Source organism: Drosophila subpulchrella, chromosome 3L (genome assembly GCF_014743375.2).
Source record: "Drosophila subpulchrella strain 33 F10 #4 breed RU33 chromosome 3L, RU_Dsub_v1.1 Primary Assembly, whole genome shotgun sequence".
Taxonomy (NCBI): domain Eukaryota; kingdom Metazoa; phylum Arthropoda; class Insecta; order Diptera; family Drosophilidae; genus Drosophila; species Drosophila subpulchrella.
In genome coordinates, this window is record NC_050612.1 from 10,307,247 (window position 1) to 10,316,575 (window position 9,329).

The following is a 9,329-nucleotide window of genomic DNA, read 5'->3' on the forward strand; positions in this document are numbered from 1 at the left end:
TTATCATCAGTTAACGTTTTCATTAACCATATGTCACACGCACGTCCCTCGCATTTTCCAACCCCCTTTCCATCGCGGGGATCCTTGAAAATTAAATTATGCGCTCGGGGTCGCGTGTCCTGCCACGATTTCTGACCAACTTCGGATGACTCAAAATACATAAAAATGCATACATGCACTGGGGAAAAATTGCATTATTATGATTAAACATTTTAGTATTGGTTAAAAAAAAGCATTTCACAGTTCGTATAACATTTTAGAAAAATTTCGGAGTATATATTAGAATGTATATGTGAAATATCAAATATATATTTGTTTTATTCCAGGACTGTATCATTATTAGTTGACAATTTTTCGAAGTATTTTTTCTTCAGTGTCCTCCCTGCTTTTCCTTTAGATACCCTTCCCATTTCCCATAAATATCTCGAGGATCCTTCGCTACAGTTTCGGACAGTTGGCTCGTGTGCCGGTCTAAAAGGTGTTAAAATTGTGCCACAAAATTGTTTGACCTCTGGGGATGTTTTTATGACCGTCTGACTTTCCGATGGCACATGGACCCATGGAACTGGGAACAGGGAACTTGGGCACCCCATCCACCTCCGATTTCACTGCCAAATGATTACGCCGCATTTTGTCGACACTGAAGTTTATGTTTTTTTACGAGGCGCGTGCCGGTGGACTTGAAAGGTGGGCAAAGTTTTTACTCCAACGAGGCACGCAATATTCCAACTAAGGGATACAAAATATACATATTCCTTTCCGTTTACAAAGCTGTGAAGAGCTGAATAATTAAAAGGGAATTAAATGGTGACGGAGAACATGTGTGATTTGAAGAGGTCAAAATACCTCTATATGTATCTGAAGTTTATAGAATCGTAAAGATGACCTATGAATATTCTAATTAAATTAGCATTATCTTTTTTAATTAAAATATAACATGTGTGATTTGATTACGTTGTAATAGGATGGCACCCAAATGGCAGACTTGCGCAACTTTATTTCGGACCCTCCCCGTTGTGTGGACCCCTTAACCCGTGCGGCACTTTTAACCCACTAAGCCGGTAACCCAGTTTCCACACAAAAACACCGAAATCGAATGCCCAAATTTGCACATCACGCCGCCGCGTACTTCGCCTTCAATTAGCCCAAGAAACTCACGCGCCAAAATTGGCAGTCTGGAGTTGCGTAATCGCTGGAATACCTGATTGATGGATTGGCCGGAGATCAGAGAGCCATTTGGATACTCGTAGGCTAATTCAATTGCTTTATAATTGAACTAAGGAGGCGCGACGGCCGACTTCGATTCAGATTGGAGCGCTTTAATGAGCTAACTCCAGGTCCGAAAAGCCGAACACACATGCCGCTCAGCAGGTTTTTTATTATTTTTCGGAGTTTTCGAGCCAAGTTAATAATCTAATGGACGTTGTAATTTTTTCCATATTCGAAATTGCCCAATAATCGATTCATCCGATTCGATTTGGACTTGGATTTCAGCCGCGGCCACAATTGAAAATGAATTTTAATGCCGAATTAATGGAGGAGTTTGTTGTGAAGTGAGGTCTCTTTATGGGGAAGTGATGATGCGGTCTTTTGCCCGATGATGGATTGCCCCCCCACGCTAATTAGCCATAGTCCAATCAGTCCCCAACTACGACTCCCCACTACCAATCCGAGTCCAATCAGACAAACTCCAATTTATTCGAGGTCCGCGCATAAAAAACCCATTCGTACGGCGAGCTTAAAATGTGTGTCCTTTGTTTAATTAGTGCACTGAAAAATTAGTCGAAAATAAAACCCAGTCGAAATACTTAAGCGGATTAAGCGGCGATTTATCAAAAGCAATTAAAGATCCCCGAAAATGCCCCTTCTCGGATCGGATTTGATTTTGATTCGCGGAATGCGTTAGCGATGACAAATAGTAGCAAAAATGTTGGGCAACAAAATGTTTATAATGCTGCTAAAAGCATGTTTGTATCTCGCAGATACAAATCGCAGATCGCCAATCCGAAAGCAAAATGCCGCAGCTCGCAAAGTGGGCCAAACAGGCAAGCAAGTACAGTAAAATTCGAGAAGATTGAACCAGTTACACTAATTACTCGTTTTCAGTGCGTTTTTTACCATATGAAGTAATTACTCATAAACCAATGTTTGCATGATCGTAAAACAAACTTTGGATTAGTTTATAGAATTTGGGTCAGTAAATTTTGGAATATTTTTGAACGTAGCCTAGCCAGTAACTCAAGTTATGGAATCTAAAAGTGCAGTTTTTGTTTCCCACTTTGAAAGTCATTGGAAATATGGAAAAATCGAACATGAAAATGGGTTGAAATTTTAACCATCTTTTAAAAGAAAAATTTTAAAGTAGAGTAATAGAGAATTCAGCCACAAATTCATAGAGGTATCCCACGTCTAAATCGGGATCCAATTACCCAAGTTAGGAAATTTAGAACGGCAGTTTTGGGACCCATTTTGGAAACTATTGGAAACACGAAAAAATCTAACATGAAAATAGGCTAAAATTTTGACCCTCTCATAAAACAGCAATTTGAATGCAGAATATTAGAGAATTCAACCACAAACTCGTAGAGGTATCTCACTTCAAAATCGGTTTGAAATAACTCAAGTTATGGAATTTAGAAGTTCAGTTTTCGGGTCCCATTCTGAAATCTATTGAAAATGTGGAAAAATCGAAAATGAAAATGGGCTAAAATTGTGACCCTCTTTCCGAAGGCAAATTTAAATGTAGAATCCTAGAGAATTTAACCACAAATTCATAGAGGTATCCCACTTCAAAATCGGTTTGAAATAACTAAAGGTATTGAATCAAAAATTTGCCGTTTCAATAAATTTCGAATAGATTTTGAAAAAGCCGATAATTTTGTATCTACCTATACTTTTTACCATTTTCAGAAATTACTTAAAAATATTAATCATTAAAAATATAATTTGTTTGTGGGTGATCCACTGTAAATCAAAGTTTTTCCTCTGTGGAGAGCGTTTCCCCGCTCGAAATGGCAAGCCATTTGCATTACCTAATAAAACACACTTAATCCGCAATCCTTGGCCTTTCCCCCATAAACACACTTTAAGCAGACCAACTGGTCGGCCATCCAGTGGAGATCAAAGCCCCTGGTTCGGTGGCAAGTGGCAAGTGGCAGTGGCGGCAAAGTGGGTACAGAGCTTTCCAGTCGGGGCTACTAATTACCCTGTGGGGAACCACCACCATCGCCATCACCATCACCATCCCAACCACCTCTATAAAGTGGAGCAGTGGAGTCGCAGTCGTGAGGTTCGCCTTGCGCGAAGCGTCGTCAATATTTGTCAAACTGTCAGTTGGGTTGACATTTACGTTTGATCAACGGGGGCAGTGCAGTGCATGGGGCGAGTGGACACTGTACAGTGTACAATGTACAGTGGCCACTACTGGGAGCCGCCAGGAGTCGGCGTTTTGTGTTGTCGCTGACACACAGGGAGATAAAAATAAACCGAGGCGAAAACTAGTGCACGTCCGATTTTCCACCGCGGAGACACAATTCAAAGGTGACACATTAACGAGGCGAAAATACAAAAATACTGGAGACAGGCCAAGGTGGACCTCGATTTCGAATTGGACTGGGAGTGGGACAAAAAAGTGGAAGCCTTGACGCGCTTTTATTGGCCAACTGGTGGGGGAAAGGCGATTGCTGGGGGAGATTACCATCTCTGGGATAAGTGGAGAAAGAGATGTTAGTTGTTTCTTGCATTTTAGTTTTGTTTTTTTATTAATGAAAGTTATCAAGATAAATTCTAAACATAGATTGAAAAATTAAATCGTTTTTAAAGCAATTTCAAGGGTACTTACCATAGAATTATAAAGGCTTATCAGCAATTCTGAGACTTTAAAGGTGTTAAACAGAACGCCTGAACTTTAAGACCTCTTGGGACTGATGAAAAATTCCTGAGCATTTCTTTATGATTTTTAGTTGATTATAATAAAAATACCTAGGTTATAATTCCTTATTAATTAAGAAACTTGTCAGTATCTAAGAGTAAAAATTTGCAGTTAAGAAAGGGAATTTAGCTGAAATTGGCTTTAAATATTTTCCCAAAAGGTGTGCGTTTTTGCTGGTCGAAAAACCGGCAATTGCGATTCACCCAATTGGCTACCAGTTTTTGCGGCGGATGATTTATTGCAGCAGACGGCAGAGATCATAGAGCATAAATCAAAATATTTCAATATCATTATGAGACAGGGAACTGCAACTGATAGAAACCGAGAGCTGTGATGGGTTTCTCCGCCGATTCTTTCGATGATCCCTGGCTAACCCCTGGCACCTGAATTGAGAAAGACTTCCCCCCATCCACAGAAATATCTCTCTTCATTACCAGCTGATTGATTGAGTTGGCCCAGAGTGCAAAAACTTGGCCTTCGACGGCCGACAAAAATGCGGGCAAGCAAACTTCCGTTGCCCATTGACTTGCTGACCACTTGGCACACTTTTGCTTTTCCCCCGTGCCTGTTCCATCTGGATATCGGACTCAAAAGTGGAGACCCCGGGCCCCTGGGTCTGCGATGAGTCACTCCGCAAAGTTGGCCAAGTTCAATAACAGCTGGAGATCGAACCAAACCGAGCCGAACCGATCCAAAAGCCAAACGAAGCGACCCGGCATGTTTAAAAGTGTTTTGTGTGCTGCCCAAGAATTTGTTAACGGTCGTGTTTAGAAGCTGGGATCCCAAATAGAAACCAATTATATTGGGACACTCAGCGAAAAAGATTTCATATAAAGAAAGAAATGAACAAAATGAAATGATGAATGAACCAAATATATTTTTGTCAGAAAATTTAAAAATATATATATTCTGTTCGATCTTGATAAGTAAAAAAAAGAAAAAAGCTTATAACTTGATAGGAACTATTTTTAATAATATCTCCGCTGATATTATTTAATATCACTTAAATTAGATTTCTGCCAGTGCCTTCCCCCTCGAATATTTTTGTGAATGAACTCAAACCGAAACTCGAGTTTCACTGAGACCATGGCGTGGCGTGTGGATTTTTATGTTCCCTCAATGAAATGGCATTTAATTAGCATAATTTTTATTGATTGAATCCCTCGAAGAGAACAAAAAGAGATAAACAGCGGAGAATGGCCGATCGGCGCAGAGGTCGCCGAGCCGAGTTCTTTCAACCTCGATTTGCATAATGCTGGCACAGATCCGAACCCGAATCGAAGTTAAAATCGGAGTCCGAACAAAAGGTCTTGCGTGGGCCCTAATCGCCCCTTAGGAGGAATAGAAAAAGGAATAGTCAAGTGTTGTCGGCGAAATTATGATCGAAATTAAGATAGGGCTGTGCGCCTGGGTTAATGCCTCGCATATCTGGCACGATCTGGCCGGATCACTGCATTATTCATGCCACAGACATCTGAAATTTGTTGTCGAGTTGTCGGCGCATGTTAATCGAAGATCGATATGCCAAAGATGATCGGGGGCCACAGAGAGAGTGTCGGCTTAAGTATGTTTGGCCCAGAGTGAGAACTTATGGGCGATCGATCGATGAACCTGATCGTCGCTTAATCAATTAACACACTCGGCCATGAGATCACTGGGGAAATTTTAGTGAAAGACTAGGTGTTAAGCGGCGGAGGTACAAGGTGAAAGATGGTCCCAAACATAAATCATAAATTAAGCACTTCTATAATGCGTGGGCATAGTGAATCAAAGCTGTTGAATAGTACAACTTATATTTATTTTGTTATGATTTAAAAATGGGAACTTTAAATGATTTAACAAAATAAATCATTCCTAATCAACATTTTTTTACCAAACGAAAGATAAAGGAGAGAGTATTACTGTTTTGAATATTAAATTGAAATTCAAACATAATATTTATCTAAATTTTTATCCCAACGCATTATTACAACTTAAAAGGTTTTCCTATCAAAACGGAACATACACTTTTCTAGCAGTCTTTAATCTTCCCAGTAAGTGAGCTATACCGATTTATTCATGACTGTTTTCTCACAGCTCCCCCATTATCTGTATCTCATCGAAGTGGTTCTCTATTTGTTTGCAATACGGAGAACAACAAACACCACCCCCTCGCCTTAACCCCTTGACACCACTTCTGCACCACTTGCAGCATATATTTCTATTTCATTTTTGCAGTTGCATTTTCGTTTAATATTTTAATTAAAAGGCAAACGTGAGTCGCGACTGGGAGCCACCGAGTGCTCCACATGCCGCCGCTTTTGGTGGCATGGCTGCAGGTGTCGAAGGTTGTCTCTGCACCACCTGTGCACCACCACCCCCTCAAGCCTCCCCCCGGAACCCCCCTCGAAAACACCTGTAGCCTTTGTACATGCCGTGTTAATCACCAATAATAATTGTTAAACGAGTTGGAAGCGAGTGGAGCACAAGGCTTTTGGCGTTTGCATGAGTTATGGGTCTACGAGGCAAGGAAGCTTAGATCAGGATATATATCTACGGTCCCCTGGATCCCCGAGCCCCCGATCGCCCACCATTGGGCCATGCCTTTTGGCCATTTTGGTTATGCGATAAAATAATTTAAATATTTGCGGGCAGCAGCGGGAGGTTGCAGTTGCAGTGAGGCTACAGTGAGCACCCCCGAGAGTGGCTTATGCAATGGGTTTTGGAGGGGGTTAAGGGGGGTCAGAGGGGATTCCTCTGAGGGGGGACCAAGGGGATCCAGCTCTGACAGCCCACGCGTGGCTCTCTCTTGGATCTGGCTTATCCCATTTACCATTTTTGGCTATCGACATCGACGAGCGCTGGCGGGCAGCCTCCAGCTTCGATTTTTGCTCTCGAGTTGCAAGTCTTAACCACTCCTGCCAGCTTCTTCTTCTTCTTTCCCAGCTGCTGATGAGGCAGCCACAGTTTTTTTTATTTTATTTTTTAAAGTCTTTTTTTAGCGGCGGAGACAAAGTTGCGCAAGTCGCGCCTCGCCTCGTCTCCCATGGCAGATTCTCAGATATATTTCATTTTTATGATTGTGTCTATTACCAACAACCACGCACGTTTTGCCGTATTTCGAATTAACTCCCATGACATGGGGCATGGATGTTTTTTAAACGAGTTTGATCGGTTGGAGGTTGGGTTATGGGTTGGATTAAAATCCTGAAGGAAATGGGCTCCTTTCATAGGGAACTAGATTTATAAGGGTATTTAGGGTTCCCTTTGCCAACTTGGCGTTCCTTTGTGTTTTACACAGAAAAATATAATTTATATTTGAGTCATTTCATTTATATAACTTGAATAAAAATACAGACCCACTCTATTTGTAAAACTGGTAAATCTATTATACATTTTGTTAATGACTGATTTATTGGAATGTTAAAAACCGAACATGATTTGAGGATCTTAAATATATTTGCAATATTATAAACACCTTCATACTTTTTATTGTTATAATTGATTCTTAATGAAGGCGTCATAAAGTAACTATACAATATAAAATCATCTAATAATCTAAATGATGATTTGTTTTTATAAACTGAGTTAGTAACCTTTTTGGTTTTATATTTACCTATAAGTAAGGTCCCCATTTTTCTCTCTGTGCAGCCCCGCTCTGGTGTTGTCGTCGTTGTTAATGTTGCTGCTGTGTCTGTGCTGGCAGCAACAGCAACAGCTACAATGGCAACAACTTTTTGAGGTGTTGGTAATTGATTTTTGTAATATCTTGGCTGGCACTCATTTTTGTTTGGCTTTTTACTGCAACAACAAACTTCCGAGATGCATCTGCGACATCCGTTGAGGCAGCTCAGGCTAAAAAACCTAAAAAAACTGACAAAAAAAGGCGCGCAAGCGTGCGAATTCAATTGCTCAATTGTGGAGCTAGTCACACTCTTTAGCCCCTTTAACCCCCTGATGACAGCCCCGCAGCCCCCTTAACCCCACGAAGGCTACGCCTGCGCAATATTCGTTGCTGTTGCTCCCTTTTGGCCGCTTCTCTTATTGATTTCTGTGGTTTAGTTTCGGTTATTGTTGTTATGTTCGGGCTCTCCAGTGTTTACAAAACAAAAAGCGGCAGAGTCTAGATTTTTGGCTGCTTACTTGCAGTTGGTCTTACAAGTTATTGTTTTGAAAAATGACTCATATTTCGGAGGAGCATTTGCAAATCGTGGGAAATCATCCACAAATCATGCGGCTGGCAATCTCTGACACACACCCGCACAATCGGCGAAGAAATACGCCAACACCGAAGATGGAAACTCTGGCGATTTTAATCGGTTGTCTGGGCCAACCTTTTGCCATTGCCATAATTGCCGGAGCGTTAGATTCCTATTAGCCAGCGTTTAATATGCATTGCAATATGACATTTCCAGTTGTCAGTCTGACTGGCTGTTTCTGACTGCCATTTCTCGTCGTGTGACATGTCAAAGGGACACTCGAAAAAATAACGAGAGGTTCTTTATATATATTTATGCAATTTTTACAAAACATTGAGGGAAATTAATATCTTCAAAAATTATTTATGAGCATTTTTAATACGTTGCTTGACCTGAGTATTAAGATTTATCCAATTACATTAAAATTTATATACATTTTTTTAAGAATTTGAATTTCTATATATTTGTGTTATGTTTTTCAATGAGATATTAAAGTGATTCCATACATTACAAGATATTTTAAGATTTTGTCTCGATACCTATATTTTTTTTCTGAAAGCTTTTGAAATGCTGATCTATAAAAATGATTTTTTGCAGTATTCATTGGCAGTCACTGTCACAATCGCAGTCACATTCACAGCGGTGGCTGTTGTCGCCGGCGTGACACTTTACACACACAATAAATCACTGCGCGCAATATGGGCATTTGACACTCAGAGCTGGGTATTCGAGATGGATGTGAGTATTGGATGACCTGGGGGGATGGTAATCCTAGCCCCTGAGAAGCGGTGATCCGCTGTTGGGCAAACAGGGGTTAATGGGCCACCAGCTGCGTGCATCCATTTCGGCTAATTGGAAACGTGAATTGGCTAACGATTGCAATTGAACAATTAAACGCGAATTTAACATCGGCAGCAGCGGCCATTCAATTAAGTATATCATAAAAAACAGAACGATTGGATAGGACTGGGAATTGGAAATGGATCAGAGGTTCAGAGGATCAGGGAAAAGTTGCTGTGAGCCACTAAACACGGACAATGCAAATTGTGTGGCCACGTAAAAGCAAATAAAATTAGAGAGTGCCCGGCCAGATCCGAGCATAAAAAGCTAATAAATTCCAAACGTCGACATTTAAAACGCACACTTTAATTAAAGCTACTTTAAGACGGGCAGCAGCCAACAGGCAACAGGCAATTTGTGCAGCACTCAAGTTGCTGCAC